General features: G+C 35.5%; 1 protein-coding gene across 3 annotated transcripts in view; it reads left to right on the forward strand.

The window, feature by feature from the left end:
• The window catches only part of LOC145969280 (uncharacterized), a 183,359-nt gene that overhangs the window by 129,098 nt on the left and 28,533 nt on the right, over window positions 1–25,728 (forward strand). The window contains exon 5 of one of the 3 annotated variants that reach the window (XR_014438001.1): window positions 15,024–15,306. The exons of the other annotated variants lie outside the window; for them this stretch is intronic. The gene's annotated coding sequence lies outside the window, so the exon portion shown is untranslated. Of the gene's footprint in view, window positions 1–15,023; window positions 15,307–25,728 lie in introns of those variants that run through there. 3 annotated transcript variants of the gene reach the window in all.

Consider the following 25,728-nt stretch of genomic DNA (forward strand, 5'->3'; position numbering starts at 1 on the left):
ACATCTTTTTGTCATAAAAAATCAAAATTTTTGAATATCGCAATTTTTGCATTGTGAATATTAGAATTTTTAGATTTCTAAAACATAAAATATAGAAGAACTTTATATCGCCTACATCTTTGCATCGAAGATTTTGAATTTTCAGTCTTTCATGATTTTTTTTAAAATCTCTTGATTTAAATCTTTGAATTTTGAATTCTTTTGAATCATATTGTAGAATTTTAAAATTTTTTCGGGAGCTTATTTCCCGTTATATGCAAAAATATATTTTATCTAAAAATATATTTGCTTAGCTTCATTGCTTATAATTATACATATATAATGTGCTATTTATTATCTCTTAATAATTTTTTTAACGTCAGAAATGAAAGATGGATCTAGATACATTCCCGTGAAAATGTTTTCTTATTTCTGCAGTCCATGTAGGAGACAAATTTCTAAAAGTGATAAACTTTCTGTATATATATATAGAAAAATATAGAAGCGAGATATACACACATACGCGTTTGCACATACGATACATGCCCAGCAGGCAGACAAGCAACGGTGCATTTGCACGGTATAGTGCGGTGCATCGCATCACTTGCGCGTTGAAAATAACGGTGACTAACGAAAACAGGCATTTCCTCATCTCTCCTACGTCGGCGTACGCGATAAGCTTTTACGTCTTCACCTTCGCGAGAAAGAGACAGAGAATGTAAAGGCAGCGCGGTATATTACGTTGAATTTTGCAAATTATGAGATGCAACACTTCCGAGATCGGTCACCCGTGATCGACGGGAACGTTACTCGAAATTGTATGCAAACTGGGTCTTTAAAGATTACCTTGCGAGATATCGCCTCCGCGAAGCTATGGACGTGACGAATGGAGCACGTCAAATATTCGAGATGAAATATTGATTAAAATCTTTTCATAATCTTAGAATTTATACAGTTGCCTAATATTACACAATTCAATTATATCATTTATAATGCAATACAACTTTTTTGTTCCTAAAATAATACAATAAAATGCAAAATGTTTGCTTTAATTTCACGATATTTTCACGATAGAAATAATATAAAATTGCTGTTTTACAATCCTTTCATTTTAAAAATTCAGGATGAGAGATATCACAAACCGGATTGCATGGCCATTCAATTTAATAAAAAATTATTGCTTAAAATAATTACAATAAATATGTTATATATGTGTAGCATACACAATTTTATGTAATAAAAAATAATTAGTAAATCCCCAATTACGCGTGTCGATATTTCATTTTGATCGGAGCATTAGTCTATGTATATAAAAATTTAAAAAAAAAACTTATGCTGAGATTAGATAGCTGACATTTTCTATCTTATAACAAGTAATTTACCTTCATTGAAAGAGCATTGAGATAAACCAGTCAATATTGATCGTTGCGATGAATTTTTAAACTCCCTATGCTTTATTGACTTGCTAAGTTAGGTATACATTCCAGTTAGCGAGAAATGCGAAAATATCATTGATCATTGATTGACATTAATCTTGTCATCAAATCTATTAATATGACAACATTCGCAAAATGAAATTTTTCGAAAAAAATATTTAACAAAATGAAACGTCTTCCTCTTTAACGCGAATGAAGAAAATCAACTTTTGACATTTACTTATATATTTTATAGATAATTCATTTAGGATTTTATCAAATTAGAAAACAGTGAGAATCACCGAGATTTTTATATAGGAGCCAGATATATGATTAAAAATTCGAATTAAAAATCGATCTCGAAAGAGAGAGTTAAAAGATAAAAGAATTTATAATTGTTTTAATACATTCCATACTTAACGCTTATTAAGTTACACTTTAAGTTGATTACGAGTTTAATTAATATCTACCTATTAGCTATCAAAAATATTCAAAGGACATTAACTTGTTCCCTTTTGAATTATTTCAATAACATATTAAAGATACGTAGCCGTATTAACTTGTTTTGATTACGCTATACTTAAAATGTCTCGATCGATTACTAGACATTAGTTGTTCCAGTTTAAGGCGTCGAGGTGTTTTCCCCGCCAGGTAGACCCGGCGGCGAACTTTGAGCGACGACAAAACTTTCGCGGGCGGCGAAAGTTTCGATCGATCTCAGGTCCGCCGCCGCGACGGCGGCCACCACCCCGCCCGCGCAATAAATTGCCGATATCACAATGAGCGCGTATTGAGCCGTCGGCCGCGCGATGTAATGGCGCAATGAATCATGCGAGAACTTATCGCGCGCGCGTCTAGGAGATGAGGGAACGCATGTTTTCATTAGTCACCGTTATTCGCGGCTGCGCGCCTCGGGGACGCGAACGAATAAAGCGCGCTCCGTATTTCGCGTTTATCCGGTCATCGGTGATCCATCAGGTCCCGCGATTGGCCCGAGGATCCTAGGACGAGCAGAGTGAATAAAGCCGCCGGATTCATTAACAAAAATACGAAAGTAAAATCGCGAAGGTAATAATAAGAACTTGTTTGCGCGCCGTATGTTTTCCACACGAGAACGATTTGCAGAATTTGTACAACGCAACAAATATTTTATTTTGTATCAATATATGTAATATAAAAAATTCATCATACAAATCATATATTTTGAAAAATGTTTGGCGAAAGAAATATTAATATTCTAAATTATTTGATTGTGTAACGTGAAAAACATGATACTTTTCCAAGTGCGAATGAAAAGTATAATATAAAATAATCATTGTGTAAAAAATATTTTAATATTCCACAGTTCTATTAATTTGATAAAAATTCAATACATGTAGATTAATTATTAAATATATAATCTGTAGTTTTATTTTAAATGTAGAATTTCCTTCTCTTCTTCTTCTTTCTCGCTCTAGATCGAGAATATCTTATAAACTTTTTTCTTGTATTCGTATATATCTTGAGAATTTTATAAGTGATCATTTTTAGAAAGTAAAATATATATATATGTGCATGTATGTATTTTAACTTTACAATATATATTGTTAAATTTTATATGTCATGTACTATTTCGAGAGATTAATTTTAGCACCAATAAAGATTGAATAAAGAACTATAAATACATATATCAATCAATATTGTATAATAATAATTATTATAAGGTTTTAAATCTTAGTTTTTAAATTTTAAATTTTCATGTGTAAAAATAGGTTTCTTAAATAGATATTATATCTTTGTAATATTATCTTTTATGATATATTCTTATCTCGATTTTCTGTCGACGACATTTGTACACGTGAACACGCGGACATACACATACACGCTTTTGTCTGTGTGGCGTATCTTTTCTGTCTTGCGCGTAAAACATGTACTTTATGTGACACATAGTCCCCGATCTTAAGAAGATTTATATGGCGGATCGTAGATCCTATTATTCGTCGCGTTGGCGAAGTTACCGAGAACAAGCATTTCGTTCCTCACGAAAATCGCGAAATAAAGTCGCGAGACGGTATGACTATACTCTTTTATGGCTGCAGGCGCGCCCACCATATTTAAAATCCGTCGAGATATAATTCAAAGAAACAATGGGTTAAATAATTTTTCGGCCAACGAATAAACATTACTTCTAAAATTTCTTGCATTATTTGATTAATTCGACCATATTTCGCCGACACAGCGAATATTCTTCCGATTCCACAATGAAATATCTTTGGATTCAATATCCGTCTGTTATTGTCATTATTAATCTCGATTTGTTGAACCTATCAAAGTGTTATATCTTACGTTCTCGCTACATCTGCATTGATTCAAGGTAATCTTCTTTTAAGTAAATGACTGAAAATCCTTAATTTCGAATGATATTTGTAGCGATGTCTAATTATTTTTTTCTGATATATTTCCTTGACAAAAAGTAAACTACTTATTTTTGGAAATCAATTATGTACTCGTGACGAAAGTGTAATAAGCATAAGCGAGTCATGCACGATATTAGCTTAACAAGAATTGCTAATCTATCGTACGTGCTCCGTTCAGTGCGGTTTCAAATATGAGTCATGAGATAGTATTAAGAGGAATATAACGGTTTTTCTGAGAACCGGAAGGGAGAGGATCTATTTATCAAAACGGGATAATTATAAATGAATTAGGAAATACATTATTCTCTTCTATATAAAAATATTTAGAAGAATAAAACCGCAATAAGAGATTACATAATTATAAGGATTTATATATAAAACGATTAATAAATGAAAAATGCGAGATTAACTATAAAATAAGTAACACACAGGTGGATATAGACAGAATCATGATTATAAAAATGATTATGATTATGAAAATTATTACATAGATATTAAAAATAATTAGCAATAGATTAATTCATACTCGCTTATTGATTAGAATAAAACGCTACATGCTTATTAATTGAAACAAAAATGAATAGACGAGAAGAATATATAACTGATGATTCAACACATGATTGAAAAAAATTTTTCTTTAAATAAAAAAACTAGATATTATGCATCAACACTTTCAAGGAAAATGGCTCTCCAGATAATAATCTAATATTATTAAATTCGCAATTGTGTGTGTGTGTATGTATATGTTGTCCTTGCAACTGCTCTCGTTCACCTTGTACAATAGATACATATCGACCGCTTCAGAAACTCGCAGAGCAGTTAATCTACCCACTCTGGTATATATCTATCAATTATCAATTATACATACCGGCTATAATGATTTTTACAGTCGCGCCGTACCGTGTTGGATCGCAATTGCGATCGCGCAAAATGCTCTACGAAGAAAGGTCGTCGGTTCGAGCGTGGCGGCGTTCCGAAACGTGCTACGGGGATCTCACGTGTTCGCTGAACTATATGGACCGCGATTTACTACGTGCGCTTTTCGATGGGAACGACTCTAGCAAGCAAAGTATCTCGATATGGGACAAAATATTTAAAAAAAATAATTTTAAAAAATTAAAAAGAATTATATATCATTGTATACAAAATATAAATAAATATCTAATAAAATATTTGATTAAAAAGTGAAAAAAAAAACAATTTTTTAATAACTTTCTATCCTCTATAAATTGGAAGGATCCTCTATAAATTGTTTAATTAAACAAAATTGTAATATTCTGAGAAGTATTTTTTATAATTAATGAATTACGGATATATTTCAAAAGAAAATTGCAATTTATATTCATATATACATAGATATACATGTATAATATATTCATATATAGAGGAAGTAACATTTTAATAGCGATGTGATGCTATTAAATGCGATGCATTATTCTATCAGCAGTTTGCCTGAAACATTTATTCCCATGTTAATGTTAGCTTCTACATCAAACTGCAATTGCGGTTTCCTGATATAGCGAATCGCGATGCGTTATTTTATCGAGTGGCTGCGACGCAAAGCGTCGCGATGACTCCATGTTCGTCGACCGAGAATTATCGTTGTAATTACGCCGATCGCCGGACAGCAGCCGTTAGCCGGTTCCTACTGCGATCCCTCGGTCTTTTCACGAGTTACCTGACGGTGATGTAACGTAATGATGTAACGTCGGCTGCGTCGAACTTTAAAGAGACTAGTTGGAAAGGCACGATGATGATTAATATCCCGTAACGACGTTAGAAATTAGTCTCTTGCGAAACTCGCATTTAAATGTAACCAACTCGTACCACCCATGATGCCCCCGAAAAAAATCTATAATAGAGTAATATTTTTAAAGAGAGATTATTCCGTAACTATGATTATGGAATTATTATTATAGGACTTTAGATTTCTCTTAAGAGCTTGTATCGCAAATTGGATGTCGTGAATTATAGGAGTTGTATCAAGTATCAGAGAAATTGAGGATATTATTATCAGGGAGTCCCAGAGATTTCAATGTATCTCACACTTATAATATTAAATCGTGTATCTTTTATGAATGATTTTCTTGGTCAAAATTTGGAATCCATTTTTTGAATGGATTAACAAAAATAACAATAATTCTTGGGTTATAAAATAGAAGCCTTATTCCTTTCTTTAATTTCATATTTTTTAATAAATAAGAATTAAACATAAAAAATTTTACAATAAACGTAATACCGATTCAAGCTTCATAAGTAAAATGAAAGAAGCATTGTTTCCTTATTGTATAATTAATCAGATATCGAGTGCATAAATCAATTCATTTGATACTATTCATCCTCGGTATGTGTTGTGATTGTCGCGTTAGGAGATGCGACAAAAGATGCGTTTATAAAAGAAGCCTTAATGACGTGCCCACGCGAGCGCGCCGAAAATGACGGGTAGTATTGTTGAAGCGTCGTCGCCGCGCCCAAAAATTTCGCCTCCTCGCGGCGCGTTGGTTCCGCGTGCGCTAATGACGATGGTTATTAGGAGACGCGTGCGGATTGCATGCGCGTCATTAAGGCACGCGTGTATGTGCGCTCGCGAAAAAAGAACGCGTGGAGAAAGAGCAGAAGAGGAAGAAATAGCGGTAGAAGAAAAAGAGAATGAGGAAAGACGAGGAAGAAGAAAGAGAGGCGAGTCTTCTCTCTTGACAAATATACGAAAGAAATATACAGGGCGGAGAATATACAAGTAATAAGAAGGAAGCAATGTAAATAAATGCACCAAGTGTAGTAATGCAGAGATAAGTCTGAAATGAATAAATAACGCGAATCAAATGATAAATTAATGAGCGATTATATGCAAAACATTTCGATCTTTCAAGGAAAAATCACTGATTGTGAGGTGTGCAATATTTATTTTATTTTACTAGAATACGATATACAATTAATAGACGACGATATAAAAAGATATGGGGATAAAAAGAGAGAGGGGAAACGAATTGTTGAAGCGGGAAAAGGAAGAGAGGAGGAAAGGCACATGAGAGGAGAAGGGTCATTATCGACGATGACTGGCAGTGAGGTCATCGTCGCCGGTAAGTTTAACTCTCTTTTGTGGACGGGCCCTTATGATGTATGTGGTCGGTGTGTACAAACCTTGCCGAAATCATTAACGCATGCTTCTTCGCGTAACTTACCGCCTCTACCCTCTCTGTCCTTCGTGCCCTTCGCGCATCTTCGCGACTTCCGTCATTGTAAAACGCGTGTAATCGCGTCGCGCCGGACATCGACGATCATGCGATGATGATTGTACTGTTGTCGAGTCAACGGCACGTACATCGTTGTATCGTTGTCGAGTCGCTATTTGAGTAATTTGTAGGTAGCGGCGTGGATTACCGCTACGAGATTGATCTTTGGACGCTGCAGCGCGGTTGCTGAGTGACAGAAGGATAAATTCATTCCTTAAGGATTAACTCTGTACGGTACTCAACAGGGAGCATATAAGTCAAAGTGTTTTACTCTTTTCCGGATAGTCGAAACATAATTTATATCTGCGATGATAGTCAATATGTCATTTTTCTGATGAGCTGGTTATTGGAATTCTTTCTCGATATCGCTTATTCCATATGTGTCATTAAATTGCGAAATTAGGTAGAATTTAAGAGAAAAATTTCATAACTGATATTTGAAAAATAATCATTCGAATATTAAGCTTATACACATAGATGTAAATTATTTCTCTCTTTTAATGTGATTTGAGCACGTAAAATATCTGAATACATTAATCTCGTATAAAAAATGGACATTAAAGTCTATCAATATAAATCACACGGCTCTAGATATTAATAATTTTAAAATTGCGCAATGTATTATTGCATTATTATTATTTTTTAACAATTTTACAATTTTAGAAAACTTGGTGAAAAAAAACTACAAAACATTTCGCATTTCTTTACGGAAATTCTACGAATATGGTGTCTCCCGTGCAAGTCTTTACAGTTAAGTACGACGATAGGAAGATCAGGCTTCCGGTGGTGCGATTATCCAAGGGTAAAACTGATCACGTACGCCCAGACGGCTCGCACAATGGCGAACTTCATCCAACTTAAGGGCTATTAGTGCCAACCCCTTGCGCCCTGTCCGCGTCCCTTCAGGATCCACGAGCGGCCATGTCGGCTCGAAGAGATAACCGGACGGAAGTCCCTCGTCGTCTTCCAATAAAGTTACACGATTCCGGAGTACGTGAGCGGTCGTCGAATATATCCATCGGCGCGGATTGCATTATGACCCGATTACTATACCGGGCACGACGCCCGCGCTTACATTTTAGAAATTGTAACTGCGTGCAGCGATGTAACAGCGCATAATTTCGCGTAGAGTTCGCGTGTCGCGGCCATGTAATTTCTCGACGCTATTGTGAGATGTTGATTTTTAGACGCCTGCATAATTAAGTTCACGATTCTCAAATCCTGCGAATATCAAATTCTTGCGTTGGGTTAATTTTCTATCGTTGTTGGATTTTATCTCGCGTAGCCTTTGAAAAAAAAAAATTTCCAAATTCCTGCATTTATTCTCCCCTCTCACGTAATCGATTGGATCGATTACACGATTGCTTAACACACGAGCGAGTGGCCGCTATATCCAATCGCAGATTACATTATGATCCGATTACTATACCGTGCACGGCGCATATATGCGCGCAGTTACATCCCAGAGATTGCAACTGCGTATGGAGCGACGTCGCGCTGTGATAATTTCTAGATGGTACGTGATACGCTCGTCCGAGGAAATTGCAAGCGATATTGGTCATATCAACACTGCCTGCACCTATGATAATTACTTTTACATATCGCATAATAATATTACGATGTAAAATTGTAATTGAAAATTTTAATAATCTAACACATTAAATTAAACAATTGCAAATTAGTTTTTCCCACATTTGTCATGATGTTTCATCATATGTTCATATTCATCATATGTTTATATAATTTTATATAATTATTACATGTTCATATAATTATTTTTTTAAAAACTAGAACATTGAACATGTATAATGACATAACATGTCATTTTTAAAAGTCAATATGTTTTAACCTAACGCGTAATTTTAAATTTATTTTTTTTATTTTGTCAAATCGAATAAACTTATTTTTGGATGTGTGAATAAATGAAACGATTAATAAATTCTTTTGTCAGAATAAAATCCGATTATAAAATAAAATCGATGTCTTTCTATCATTTTTTATAAGATTGTAATCTGATAATAATCAAGAACGATGGATTCTTGTTTTACATCTTTTAATTCTTGAGAGGAATTTATCTCCCGCTCTGACGCTTTCCTCGCCCGGAAGGGCTCGAAATTTGTACATCGGGCTTTCGAGCATAAGACGCGGGTTATACATAAATACGCGTGTAAGCCCGTCTTGTTTCGAACAAGGTGAGAGGACGGCAGACATGGCGGTGAGAGAGAGGATCTATGGTTTCCTTGTGGAACGTGAAGCAGCATCGTGGATTATGCTCACGATGGAAAAGGAGAAGCTAAGGGCGGCGACAAGATTAATCGCCATTTCGCTCGTCGAATCATTGCTCGTGCTTGTAGCATCGATTTCATGCTAAACAAAAATTCGTCGTGTCTAAAAAGGCGCGAACACCGTTACAACTCTATTACAATTACAAAAATAAGTTTCAAATGAAGTCTACAAAAAATACTATATTCTCAAAATATTATTTTTCTAATACAACAAAATGTGTATATAAGAGCAGCAATACTGTATGAAAAAATATTTTATTTAGAAATATTATATTATAAATAAAATAATATTTATACTGTTTTTAAAAAAAGTCTTATTTATATTAAATTTTCTTTTTTAATTATTCGTATACAAATATTAATTTTGAGATTTATTTTAGGTGATAAATATTGACGCATGTATTTTTGGCGTAAAAAAGATGCGCAAATCATTGTGATGAAACGCAGCTGAGCGGATTTAAAAACCCAAGCGTGCCGGAATAATTTAATTCCGCGCAGTAAGTTACTTCATTGCAATTAAATATTTTACCTCAAATACAGTGTATAAAACGGCAAATTCGTCGAACCGGAATTCATTACGCGCAAAAATAAACCGATACCACGCCGCGTCGGTTAGAGCGCCGAGAAATGTTTGTCGAAATAATATGCCTGGGAAATTATGACGGTCTCATTGGTCCTTTGGAAATTTTGCAATGGAAGAGGGGCAATGTCCCGAGTCGAAATTGCAACAACGTCGTTTATGGCAGATGCGCGAGCAAATTCACGGATGATGATGCGCGTTGCAAAATATCATCGATCTGCTTAACGTGCTAAACAGCGAAATGCACGCAAGCCGATTATACAATTATCTAGGCAATAAATCGATATTAAGATCGATATGCAATTAGTTTCGCCATGTTGTTGGACTTTACGAGAAGTTCAATAACCGTTTGAATTAGTAAATATTGATAGAGCAGTGTCTATCTATCTACGAAAACGTTCAAGAATCCTCTTTGAAAAAGATTTTACACAAAATGCAAGAACGACATATTAAATTATTTGACAAATAAACGTTTGCTTAATTAAATGTCGATAATTTGAGAATAATTTTTAGAAGAGAGTAAAAAAGCGAGCTAAAAGTATGTATATAGATATTTTTTATAACACTTTTAATACATTTTCGATAAACTAAGATAATAAATAAATTATCTGTTACTTTTGCAAGATATACATTTTCTATAAAGCAGTGAAAAAATATGTCACGAGAGGTACAAAAATAAAATCAGCAGTATAATCTTATTTGCGCAAAATTAAGTTAGAATCGCGAAAATAAATATTTGTCTTGAACATCGCTGGGGGGAAATGTATTAGTTACGATAAAATACGCATTTAGCGAAGAATACAGGGACATGCGTGCGCGTTCAAGCGTGGATATTTGCACCAGCGTAACTTCGATGCTGCCTCGAGATTCCTTCAGTACCTTTCAGCGCATAATCCTTAAGGTGCAACTTAGGGAGAACGCGAGCGCAAAATTTACTCGTGTCGAATGCGATACGCTCGGCGCGTATTGCGCCAAAACGCGTATCTCTCGACTGCGATATAAGTGCATTTCACCATCGTCTTTGCACCCGGCGAGCGTCGCTACAATAACGGTAACGATCGTCGGAATAACAAGAAAAACAGCATCGACAGAGATCAGCTCGATAAATACGATGCGCAAGCAGCCGTATACATCGAAATCGTCGATGATGAAGGAAAGTGCAAGTGCAACGCGCATATGTGACTTCGCGGAATATTGATACCGATAAACAGCTGATCTACGATAATTATCGCGTACATTATTTTCATTATTAAAGACGAGGAAATTAATAACGCGAATATTAATTAGTATTATATATAATCATTTCAAATCGTCTCATTTTCGAATTAATCAAATACGCGGTTAGATAAGTTTTAATTAATAATTTAATTTAACCTATTAAAATATTTAATATTAGATTTATTTTAATATAGAAAATCTATCAATATCGACGATTTAACATTGATATTAATCGAGATTATATAATTTTCCAGTGATGGGCAGATTTTGCATATTAAGTATATTAAAATTTAATCTTATTCGCGCGTTGACAAAGCACTTATTTATAATATACATGTATAAAACAACTGCTCACGTATACAATCCTCTCGACGGAAAGAAAAGTGTTAGGTATTAATTCGAACAAATTTCGTTACTGGAAACTCACGCGGAAACCCGATTTATTGGGAGCTTCAGTTTGCCGAATGTCGGCAGCTTTGGTCGGAAATTCGCGAGCGCGCTTCTCGCTGATGTTTGTCGCGTGCGAACCGTCCATCCGTGCAATAATCGCGGATCTTATACGCGCGCTTTCGAAACGCGTCTGCAGCCGTGCGAAACGGCTCGGTCGGGTGCATCCGAGCATAAGCAATAATTAGCTTAATTAATCCGGTTGGTCTGGCGCGGCGACTGATAATTCGGTACAATATTAAAGCGACATTAGTCGATACACGATCCTGACGGCTCGACCCTCCTCTGTTCCAGAGATGTTGCCGCTCCTAATATCCTAGTGGCGCCTGGAAGTCGTCCAATTAAACGCAGCTTCTGCGCGACGCCGTCCCATAATTGCGTCTAGATTCGCTTTCTCTCTCTCTCTCTTCTCGCCGGGAAAACGGATATTTCTAACTTTCGAACAAGACGCGTTCGCTGCGTGTACGCTAATGCGCTTGTAAGTTCCGGTCTGCTCGAGAGAAAGAAGGAGAGAAAAGACAGCGATGTCGCGAATTATACGCGCGTTAGACGGGAACAGGAAATAATTGTGAAATCGATGGAACTTACAGAAATTTTGAAATTTCCTTGCACAATAGATTGTCAAATAATACAATGATAAATAATAAGATTGACTCAAAAAAAAAACTGATTTTTCGATCCGCGAAATGAATAATTATTCACAAATAAGTTCTTCCCAAAAGCAACTTTGTTCTTTTTTTTTAATTGTTTGCAAGCGAAATTTGAATCTGAAAAAAGAGATTAACATCAGAATATTACCATTAAATGTGATATTTATTTTTTCGAAAAAAAATCACGATAGTTATTCGCTCTAAATTGGAAGCTCTGAAGTGGAAGCATGATTCGCATGGAACTTCAACTACCGACTCCGTTCTTTGCTCTTGGCGTTAGATCCGATTTGATCCCCGCGTCATAAGTACGCGAACCGAAAGGATACCCCTCTGGGAGACAAGTATTCAATTACAATAATAACGTCGATTTACAAAAGAATCGACTTCAAAGGCTTTACTTGGCGACGCGCGTCGTCGTTGCTCGTGAGGCAATGAAAAGAAAGAGACGAGGAAAAAGACAGGAGTGAGCAAGCAAAAAAAGAAATAAAGAGAGAGGCATAGATAGAATAAACGTGGATCAAGGGAACGAGAACAAGGAAAGATCATGGTGCGACGAGAGCGCGAAAGATTCTCTCTTAAGGCAAATTTATACGATTCACTCTGGATGATCATTCCGAATGAGTCTTTCTTGCAGCGAAAGAAAGTGAATCGTGGAAAAATAGCGTTTCCGCAAAAATGTTTAAAATTCTATTTTTGCTCGTATTTAAATGATGACCCGATGATCGTGCAAAAAGTAAAACACATAAGCTCTAAACTATTTCCTGAAGTATGTGAGAACATAATATATGTAAAATATTTTTACAATTTTTTATGACTCTTAATGTTAAAGAATACGGATTAATTTAATATATCATAATCTTAAGAGATATTAAAAAATTATCGCATCAAACGTAGTTTAATAGAATAGATATTCTAGAATAATATATCAATGATTAGTATTGTCATTTAATGCAATACATTCTAAAGAGAAAGTAGTCACGTGTCCTCGTCACTTTGCATCATTTATAAAGTCAAGAATAAGAATGCATCGGATTACATCAGGTAATTTAATATGGTTTGAATAAAAAATTTGATCATCAAGAATGTAAATCGTGTAAATTCGCTTTTAGAACCGATAAGTCAGAAAGAAAGGAGAAAGAAAAAGAGAGACACGTTCTTCGAGGGAAGGTGAGATCCTGGCGAGAGCGAATGGGTGAAAGAAAAGAGGGGGAGGGCGATATGCGTCCGTTTTTTGTGTTGGTCGCGTCGATGCCTCTGGGATTATATACGACGTCCAGCGACAATACGTTTCTCAGATCACTATCGGGCCGCTATTGTCGGCCATTAAAAATACCTCTTCAACATTTATTCGGCAAATAAATCTTAACCCGATGGAATGCGGCCCCACTGTCCTCTCCCGGTTCATCGATAGGCTCCCTTGTCATCCGGCCGTTTATACTCGACCGTATGCAACCGGAAACAAACGGCCGCGTCGTGTCAACCACCTGGGCGGAAATTAATTTTATTATACGATCGGTCGCGCGCTAATCGAAAGAAATCCTCGTTTAATGCATCTGCTATAGTATTTTTCCTCTTTCCACGTATTCCTCTAGAGACAAGATGTTATTAACGATGCATCATTTATTGCTTTTTTATAGCTTCAAAATTAAGGAATATATGTAAGATTTTTATACACATAAAATTAATAAAATATTAGCGGTTTTGATCATAAATGCTACATTTAAAACTTGGGAAATTATTGTTTTCTCAAAATATATTTGTCAAATTCTACCCTCCTTTCGAAAAGTATGCACCCTGCTTTACTACTTTCTCTAAATGGATTCGCAATTACCGCCAGTATTACGTGCAAAATAATGTCAAGTGCCGAGCTTCGAGATGCCAGGAGGAGAGAAGAGAGAACAGAGAGAGGAAGGTAGTCACGTTTTCTCACGTTAATAACGTTAGCAACGCTCCGGCGTTGCTTGTAGCAATCATAACTGTATCCTCGCGAGCAGGATGTGTGCGGTGCCTCGCGCGGCCGCGGCTTCATCAATAATCTGCCAACCTTATAGTACCCGGCATGCAGACAGTGTAATATCGGCCTAAGTAGCTGTGCAAGTATGTGTGTGTCTTTCGTGTAGCTTTGGCGGACGATAAACGCCGGGTGTGTGAAGGAACGGCGGTCCGACAGCATTGTGGAAATAGGAAATTTGCTCGTGTGGATTCCACGAGGATTCTGCAGCTAAGCATTCCGAGCGAACTCTTGAGTCACGTGCGTTCCTCTAGTGCTGTTTTTCTCGCAAGAATAAATTTCGCTAACCAGACTATACGCGAAGATACAAACACAAGGGCGTTACTTGTATATACCCTCTTTTTTTTAACGCTTGATTAGAATAAAATTTTTGCTCATTTTTAAAAATAATATCTCATTTTGTAAGCATAAAATTATCTAGAATATTATTACAGATATTTTAGATTATTTAATTACATCATCTTTTATATAAGATTCATATGACAAACAAAAATTTTACACATATAATACATATACATGATTAAATATATAAGATAAATCCTGCAATATACAACATATGCATGCATCACTTGTAGAATAATCAAATTTATTCTTTCTTAAACGACATTTATTTTCGTATACACTTGAAGTAAGATAACAAATAGCTTTTAAAGATAGAAAGACAAAAGGGAAAAAGTGTATATTATCTAAATAGTCTAGAAAGAAAAGTGCATATTATCTAAATAGTCTAGAAAGAAAATACACAAAGCGCTGACAAGGCTCATTACGAAAAAGATATGTCCAATTCCTTTCTTGTACTTTTTTCCCAGAGTTAAAGACTAGAAATGGCCTGTCAAAGAGAGTGAGGTCAGTCGATGGATCGTTGCGACCTCATCCGCAGCTGGGATCCACGGCGGGCGTTTAAAAGATGTGCGATAAAAAAGATGGCCTACTTCGTGAGATCTCTTCGTGCCGCCTGACGCCGTGAAATTCGATCGAATTCGTGGTGTTACAAGATCAGACGGTAGGCGTGTTCGACAGGGAGAGGGACGCTGGCGAAGGCAAGGCTCCTTCAATCCAGGGGTTCCCAAACTTTTCGGCCTCCTTTGAATATTTTGGAAGAATTGATCCTTTCCTGTCATTTTCAGCTGATCAATACAAAGTAGCATTCGGAATTTATGGCAGAAAAGATTAATGATTGTATTTCATTTTACATTGATATTTATATATCGTATAGCGATTTTTTATAGTGCTTCTCATATATAATATAGCGATTTTTTAAATATCAAAGTTTTTGCAAATATATATATGTAAAATTCTTTTCAATCGATAAGTAATGCAGACTGTGCAATTAATCTGCTGAAGTTATTCTGTTAAACATGATGTAGGAATTATATTGGGTATCGATGCAAGTTACTTTATTAAATTAAAATTATTCGGATGGTATTTTTGATGGTTTTTTATTCTTTCGCAGGAACAATAAAGTAGTTTCTCATTCTCTTCGATCACAACACCTGCTCGCGCGCCTCCGCATGTATTTCAGCTCGATCATGACCGAATTTGATCCGGCGATTTAAATGATTTTACACACCTGTCGGCGCGCGACGAGTTACGCCTTACGGGCGTGAAAAGTCGGTTTTTTCCTTGGTGCCTGTTGCTCTCGTTCACCGGCCATTATTATTTTACATTGAAAAAATGGTGCCAAAGGGGCTTCCGATGTAATCGTACACGTCAGTACGTTGAAGAAACTTGTAAACAGGAAGAAACATAGCAAAAAGAAAGACTTGTCTTATTATTACATTTATGCTAATTATCACATTTTTTTCTAATTAATTATTTTTATCAAATCCCTTAACGCGATTATAATTTTTTTTTTGAACGAAAATTTGATCCAACTTAAATCATCAAATTTATGAATCGTAATTAGATATATGTTGGATGTATAATAATCGATAAACACATCTCTGCGTCATCAATTTTTTGTCGATCAGACCGAAGGTTTTCGGATTCGTCGCAGAGTTTTTCGGCGCGAGGTGTGACATGAAGAATTCATGACGGGTTTTTCGAACGGCGTTATCGGCGATTCTGACGTCTCGATCGTTACGAAGATCTCGGAACGGATCCTACGGCTTCCTCCGAATAATCGGACCGCATTCCTGCACCGGCGTTGCTCGCCCGCGAGGATAGGTAATGCGAAACAAACACGATTATGCCGATTTCGTGCGCATACCTCCCGCAGAATCAAATTCCACAAATCGGGAATGGAATGAAATCCGGCCAAGAATTTCACGTAAAATAATGCCCATTTAATCGAATTCGATGAAACGTAAATATTCTTATTGATTTGCCTTTGTAACATGCATATTGATTTTTCCGCGATCTCTCTAATGTGATTTGAAAATAATATCTCGCTATAAGTTTTTTATGTTAATTAAAGAAATTGTAATATAAAATAATTTTCAAAAATACATACATATTAAGAAAAAAAAACAGACAAAATATATTTATTTCTACATATTATTAAAGAAATTTTGACAAGCACAAAGAGTTCTATATAACTTGAGAAACACTTAAAATTTTTTTAATGTTAAGATCCCATAGTGAAAATGAAAATTGACATGATTTCAATTTTACCGAAGAATTTTTATAAAAAAAATACATAATATTAGAAATTCTAATAGTAATAAAAATGATTCACGATTAAAAATTGAATCAAGAATACCACGTCGTTTTTAAGTCACGTTGGCTATAGTTACTTATTCTTTCTCTTGGCATTTTTCGTCGGTTACGTTTCACTTCTCCGCCATGTACAACTTCCATTGTATTCAGAAAAAGCACGACGTCCATTCCCGCGGCGCAATGACCGACACTTTTAATGGCAGGCAATTGTCACTTATTAGCGTCGCGGCGTCACAAGTAGGGTTCCCTACGCCACGAAGGGTCCCGATTGGCCCTTCCCAACACATCGGGGCCCAACACTACATCGTCCTACAACGGCGCGCGACGAGCACGTCGCCCGAGGCTTCTCGGTGGTGCCTTTGTTCGTCCTATAATGAATTCAGTAAGTTTTGTCGAGGGTGGTAGTTTCCTGCTGGCACCCTCAAAATTGAGATCGTTGCGCTGTGGGTGAGGTGGAAGGGAAGAGAGAAGGACATGGAAGGGGAGGGGGCAATTTATGAACCGACGCTTCCTTTATGAGGGGGCGGCTTCGGGCCGCGACTGAATTTTAACCATCGCTTTGTAGATGCGCGATACTTATCCGTCGCCACATTTCTGCAAAATAAGACGGCGATCGTTTCGCAAAACTGTTGTTGCCCGATCGCTTTTGAGGTGTGAACGCATAATGAGCATTATAAAGTAAGCCTTCGATTCTCCGGTAACTTGTCGCGATTAATAGCAAAATTAAAGAGATCTGTTTATTTCCTCAATTTTTATTTACTCACCCTGTGAGGTTTTTGATTAATGCACTGAAGATTATTTTAATACTTGAATTTTGCATAAAATGCAAATAGTTGAAATTATCTTCTTTATTGGATAAATGTGCTCAAAGCTGCCCCCCTAGCATCTAGGATTATTCAAACTATCGTCGAATATATCAACAGTCATTGGGCATATCCGCATAGCTACCGCTGATATATTAGATGGCCAAAGGGGGTTAATGTTGGAACAATGGGCAATCGCTGGATATACATACCCCCAATGATTGTAGCCATCATTGATGTAACAATTGACATGCACTTCCTGCGAATGAGCGCATGTGCGATTGGAAATGAGCCGAACATAATGATATTCCCACGGAAACATTTTAACAAAGGGCACCTCCTCCGCCGATGGGTCTGTTTAAAGATACATATGCTTGCTCGCACTGAATTCTTGTAAGTGCAAAATGCTGCGGGAATCTGTCGAGTATCCGGCGAACGAGGAGAGGCTTCACGTGGACCGCGCTCATGTCAGTCCGGTGCAACGAACTCTGGCGTTGCACGAGTAACGCGCGGCGAGAAAGCACCTTTCTTCCCCCGAGAGCCGGATGCCGCGCACACGTGTGTTCGTGTGTCCCTCGTCCCCGTCCTTCCCGCTTCGTCTTCTTCTCTTTTCGCGGGAAGAAGAGCCGGTGCGGGGCTGTAAATCAATCGCCGCGAGACAGAGAAGAGCGAACGAGCGCGCGGAAATCGCACGGTGGGCCGGGCTTAATGCCGGTTCGGCTCGCGTGTTAAACACCAGTTATCTTGCCGATCGGTGAGTTTTACGTTTGCCCTTAGCCCAACTGGTCGCGTGCTGGCTGGTGGTTTCAGATCTTCATTGGTGGACCCTGGGCTCCTGCGGAACGGGCGGAGCTTGGGCTTCGATATCTCGATACGCAACGCCGGCCGTTTAACCGCTGCCGTTTCCCCTCATCCTCATCTTCGCTGCTTTTCGTGCTGGATGGCATTATCAGTCGAGGAGGAATCGTCCTGTCGATCCTCGGCAATGTTCGATGTGGATGCGATCGATCGGTGCAAGTTGCATCCGCGTCACGAGATACATATGAGGATTCTTTTTCCCATGAAGATTTAAAACACACAAAGATACAGGTTTATTGTCAGAATAATTTTGGTCGCGTATCAGTTATCGACATGGTCATGAGAAAATTATCATATTTGGAGCCACTTAGGTATTCACTCGTAAGGGACCTTTAAGAGTGATTAAATATTTTTAGATTTTATTAAATTAAATCGATTCAACGCGAACAAGTAAGACAACGTATGAAAGAAACAAGTGCTTCTTCCTGGCCGGTTGCAACATTACGTTTATGTTTGGTCTCTTTCTGGAAGGCTCTCTGTGATCTTGCCTAATGCATGACATTTCTCGGCGAGCGCGGTTTTCTGATTAGGATATTAAGAATTCAAAGGAAACGAATGCCGACGTTCATTCCGTCGTGACATTACCGTCCCGCTGCTGATCGTCCTTATCTAAGCTCGTCATTGCACTCGCAGATAAGATTCGTAAAAGTCCCGAACGGACTTTAATTAGTCGGTGGCCTGTTAATTAAGCTACATTCGGAAACATCGTAAAAACAGATAAACATCGCCGGTGGAAAGCCAAGAAACTTAACGCAAGAAGTATATTGATTTAAATTAAAGCGTTGTTGGAAATAATATCAGACGCGATAATGAGAGGAATTTATTTTATATCTTACAAATGGCATTTCATGCCATTGAATTGTAATACATTGTGAATATATTTCAGAAATTGCGTATTTTTTATTCTTTCTATTTTAATACTTTTTTCTGATTGCATAAAAAATAACATTATCTTGTACATAAAAATTTCTAAAAACTTTTATCCATTTCATACGATTTTATCGTCATATATAAATGTCCTAATTTCCTTGCCGTGCATAACTGATCAGCAAGATTCACACGTTTAGCTTAAATCGGATTGTGCACATTGTGCAAATTTTAAATTAAACTGCAAATGCGATCGTCCTTTATGAGGGCAACAAAGCAGGTTTATGGTAATCCGCGTTGTTAGCGTCTACGTGCACTTCAGTTAACAAACAACAAGTGTGCAACAACTGTGTCAGTAGTATACTTAATTTAGCGGTCTATCGGTTGTCGTAACAAGATAGTTACGCTTCTGCTAACGGAATAGTTAGAGTTACACAGCTTGTAGTCGATAATAACATGACCGACTATTCAATGAACGCAATGAAAATACACTTGTGCGTCTTAAAAACTCATAAAAACGAAAAAAATAATAAAATATATTAATTTGAATTCTTGTTAGAATTTATCATTCCGACAATAGTAATTACTAATAGTAATTACTAATTATATAATTCAACACAATACATTAATTAAAAGATAATATATTTATGTTTTAACTTTTGGAAATATAATAAAAATAGTTTGGTGATTAAGTTAAACTTATTTAGATATATTTTGAAGTTGATCTTTAAATTCAATAAATATATTATTTTTAATTATATTTTCAAACTGAAATTTATTGTTAAAAATAATGTATGATGAATAGAGAAATATTTATAATGTATAAAAATAGAAAGTTATTTAATGCAGCAATATAAAATTGCAGGAAAAAGCAAAAAGAGAGCGGAAAAGCAAGAAAGAGAGAAAAAAAATTCGAAAAAAGCAACATCGCGAAATCTTTCTAATTAAATTATCGCGCGATATTTTTGCTACTCGCGCGAAATTAAATTGCGCAATGACCGAATTGATATGTGCACAAGTGTTTATAGTATGTACATATATAGTATATATTTATATATTTATATTTACTATTTATATTTATATTTATATAAAATGCGTTTTTGAGATTGACGCTAGGAAAGGAGGGGGGATGAGTAATGGCAGACAATTGCATTGCTTTCGATTTCCGCGAAAACGAAATGCATGTCGAAATACCAGGATGGCGCGTTCACTTCGCACCCGCAGTGCGGAGGCGACCGAAAATTGCTTTTTGATGAGTTCTTCATTTTCGATATATCCTCGGTCGCGGTAGATACGGTCAGAAAAAAATATTTCAGAAATGTCATATTTCAACGCATCGCGAGACACTGCATTTTCGCCATTGTCTCTGACATGTATCCTTTCCAAATATCCCTAAACTATATTTTTATTTATTGCCGTTAGCAACTCGCAAATATTCGTGGCACAAAATGCACAGGGACACAAATGTTTATTTATTCTCTTATTTATTGTTTATATTCGACAAGCGATAATACAGCAATTGCAGAAGCCAAACGTGTGTTTTTTTCTACCTGAAAACGTATGTCGATACAATATTAAGAGCTATATTGTTTTTCGCAGCTTAAACAAATTTTGAGCACTCTGTAACCATGAAATTTTCGAACGGATTTTTTCCGCATCGCTTTTGACGAGACTGGTAATTTTAATCGATTTCTCGCGTCGCTCGCAGCTATTTTGGCACTCAAAGGTTTAATTCAATTGTGAAAAATACATTACGAAATATATAAGCCTCTTCACATTCGTTTTTAGTTATTATATCTACGAAAAAGAGTTTAAAAAAATAGATACCGCTTTGCACAAATAATATGATTTATATTTTAAATTTATGTTCTAGCTGAATGTGTATGCGCATTTTATAATGTAGAATTTATTATAGCGTTGCTGCATATATTATCATTACAAAATTTAAAATTTAAAAGTTTTTAATCCATTTTCCTTGCTTCTTAATTTATAGAATAAACACTCTAAATCAATTTTTATAGCAAATGTTTGTTAAAATAGAAGAGAAATAAAATGCTACGATACAAATTACTAGACAAGATAACATGTTAATGATTTGGTGATATTAACATATAGATAAAAAAATATTTGATCTTATTAATTGTACTTCATAATCTTAAATATATTTGTTTAAAAGAGTAATATTTATAAATGATAAATATATGATCATAAATTAAATTAAAACACATAATTTACATAAATTATGACAATTTCGTAGTCAAGCAATAATAAATACTTAAATATGCATGAAAGTTATAAAAACAGAAGCTAATTATAAAAAGACACTTTTATATAAAATATTCACAATTTCTGTTATAAATGACATGAGAATAAACGATATATTGAAAAAGACTCATCATTAAAGTATTAAAGGAATGTTCTTTTTTTGATATATCGAATGTTCTAGCTTCGTTTCGTCCGCCAGAAAGCAATCGGGAATATAAATCAGTGTCGTAACAGGTAATCAATCAAGGTAATTTATCGAGAATTGAAGAAAAACTCACATGCTCCTGGTCGATAAATAAGGACAAATAGAATCACGAGGTTGTAAGAAGTCGTCACGATATTTCACGCATGAATATTTTATTTTATTTTATTTTCAGATTAATACAGATTTACAGAAAATTGCGTCTGTGAAAGATGATTTTTAATTTAATTATATTTATATATTTTTTTCGCTATTGAATATTGCTAAAAATTTCTTATATATTAATATGCATTTATAAAGGGTGTGTGTGTGTGTGTGAACATTTTTTTATCAAAACTCAATTTTCTACATATATTACAAATCAATAAATAGTACAATATACATTTGCGAAGCATGATAGACAGTCCCATGTGCAAAGATAATCCTGTGTTTGTCAGAAAAAGCACGTGCGTTCCTGTAGATGCTGTTCAACTATATGTGTACAGCTGCATGTGCGCGGATTCGAGACGGTGAGTTGCCGATACACGACACGTACGACGTACTCCTTTTTTCTTCCGCGCGAAAGAAGCCGGACTCGCGGCTGGATTTACGGAGTATCAAGCGATCCACGGATAGCGAAAACATTACGATTGAGTTGTCGATGAAGCGAAGTTAAAGATGCCGAACGCGTGTCGAAATGCACCCGTATAAATATTAAACTACTGCTTGTTTTTTTTATTACCATTCTGCTAAAGAAAAAGGTTGGACGAATTTTTATTAAATTTTTTTTGTAGATGTTATAGATAATTTGATTTGAAATATTAGCTCTGTGTATGTGTGTGCGATCTAAATATAAAATTTAATCAATTAATCATTTTTGTCATTTTATAATGTACATGTAACAACAAAGCTCGCTTTTTTAATTAAATATTGTTAATGACTTAAAAGACAATTTTGTACTGAACCGAGAATTGCGCGCAATTCGCTTTTCAATATTAATTAAATTCAGTTAAATATAATTGTAACTATCCAGGTTACTGGAAAATTAAAAAATTGTTGACAGAGATAGAAAATATGAGCGCGTAATTTTGTTATACAATGCCACTCTTTTTAATATTAAAAAAATATATAAAATATTGACAAAAATTCTTTTTTCTCGTGAAAGAGAATGTATTTGTATCGGTCTGTATTTGCAATATCGATTACTTGATACACTCGAGATTTACACAATCAAATTGTGGATACAAGAATATATCCTGATATCGAGAGAAAATCGCGAATGTATTTTCGAAACACGTTCAATGTACGTTTCTAATTTTTCCTGACTTTCCGTGAAAGAAATTCGCCGTATGTGGATTTCAATCACGTTACTGGTGAACAATAGTTACATGAAGATTAAAATATCCGTGAGCGATAATAAACTCGCGTGCATATTTTATATTGTATGTCAGCAAAATCATTAATAAAGCAAACAACGTCAGCGTTGCTCGCACATGTTTGTTATTAATATAAAAAGTATATAGTATAAATATTACACACGTTTATTACTAATATAAAAAATATATAGTATAAATATTATAAATAAATATTTCAAACACAAAAATGCGTTCTTAAGAAAAAGTTATCTCTGAAACAAACTTGCAAATCGATATAAAACTTAATTTTAAATCAAAGTTCAACTTTTATTTAAAAATGCGAAGTTTCTTTCAGAAATTGAAAATTTAATTTTCCTTCTACTTTCTTAGTAATATACTTATTAATAATGACCAAAAGAATTAAAATAAAGTTATCAAAATGTGTTAATCGACAACGTGATTAACTAATTCTATTAAATATCTACTTCTCAGTTTATGACAGTTCATGTGATTTATGTCCAGTCACCGTTATCGAAATGCAGTGCAGTTTACAAAACTCAAGTCTTTCTTGCGCGTGGCGTGTGTCGCGCATCTCGGTATGACGGATGATGAAGTCCCGACACTATCGCGACAGAGCTTCGATCGCACGATCGTCGCGACAAAAACGCCCGGCCCGCTACACGAGGAGCATGCTGTCCGGGGTCTCACGGCCGACAATCGCCCATAAAACCCGACTTTGAGCCGGGGTCGGTATCGTGATCCAATCACAAATCAATTTACCTGCCATTCCGCGCGGGCATGATAAAAAAATTTCGCTACCGAGATATTCGTCCCCTGAATATCCGCGATACGCCGATATATCCCTGCTCTCGCGTATTAAAAATCGATAACATCGCATGTGCAATCGCCGTTTATAATTTTCGAAAGGTGCAATTAAAAACGAGAAAAGGTACAATTAAACCCGAGTTGCCACGGAAAGACAGCCGAAATTAATAGCCGATGCTTTGATTTACGATGAAAAATTATGCTGGTTTGGATGACTCGGTTAAAAACCGAATGGTTGGTTCAAAAGCAAAAATAGCATCGAGAGGAATTAGATTTCATCCTATATAAACTTTTTTACACTCTCGATAATGCGCTGATATTTGTAATATACATTAAATGATCTGAAATAGAGCTATTCTCTTTCGTATATAATTTATCTTTCTGAGGGACCAAAATATAAGAAACATAAGTCACTCGTAATTTAAACAAGATATTAATACATAAATCACATAAAGGAAATTATTAAATTTTTAAAAAAATATTAAAAATGAAATCTCCTAATAGGTTTAAAATAAAAACGATGAAATCTGAATATTATGTAATGACAAACTATTTTGGAATCGCGATTTGTCGCTTTCTTGTCGATTTGACTGTATGACGCGACGTCAACGACGACGACGTCTCGAAGATATCTTACGGTGGTATCATCGGAGATTATGGTATCCGTAGGATCTTGATTAGCTCTCCGACGATGTCTCGAAACTTTCGTCGTTAGCTAATTGGCGCTTTCGTGGAACCGCGTTGTTTGCAAAACCACGACGTTGCAAATGCCGCATACCTGACATTCAATGCCATGCGTCGCGTCACCTCGTGTAATCCACGCCATCATCCACGGGCGTTGCAAATTAAAAAAAAATCTTTATTTACCTGAGTGATTTTCCAATCTTTCTATTCTTGAATATCTAACGATAAGAAACGTAATAGTTTGACTTCTTCTTGCTAAATATCTTTTTCGAGCACTAGATTCTAATTTCTATTCACTTTATGATGTTATTTTGCCGATCTATTCATTATTCTTAGGTTTTATTGTGTACAAAGAAAAGAATTATTTTGTATATGATAAAATTTTGTTCTCTCTTTACGCGTAAAAAATTTTTAAGTTTATCAAAAACTTTCATAGAAAATAATTTTACATAAATGTTATAATAGAAATATAAAATACATTGTACATTAATTAAGTTCGTAAAACAAACATAACATTATTTTTAGGATTTTTATGTTTATAATACTTTTATATCATATTTTTATAACATTAAAACATATAAAATAATTTTAATTTTATTTTCTCTTTTTCTCTTTCAGCAACATATTGTATAATTTTATTTTTTATAATGCTCTCGAGATATTATCTCGATTTAATACCCTCGAGATTGTCGTATAAATCAGCAATTTTATATAGAAAACTTATGCGAATTCTGTGAAGGAATATCCCAAAGGAATCGATTTCACGAATTATTTCCTAATAGAGGCAATCGTCTAGATGTCGATACAAGCACATGATGTATTTTCTGCGCAACGATTGCTTGCAAGTTTACGAACAAAGAAGCAAACTGTCGTCTCGATAATGGAACTGTCATTAGGGCGCGTGGGTGGCCGGCCGAGTCAAAGGCCGCTATTATTCGCGGCGTACGCGTTCTCCACTACGAGATATGGTACGTCATCCGTAGTTATTAAAAATTAAAGGAGCCTAAGTACACGCGCG

The sequence above is a fragment of the Camponotus vicinus genome, unplaced genomic scaffold, assembly GCF_025532165.1.
Source record: "Camponotus vicinus isolate PSW18456_S1 unplaced genomic scaffold, iyCamVici1.0 SCAF_3, whole genome shotgun sequence".
NCBI lineage: Eukaryota > Metazoa > Arthropoda > Insecta > Hymenoptera > Formicidae > Camponotus > Camponotus vicinus.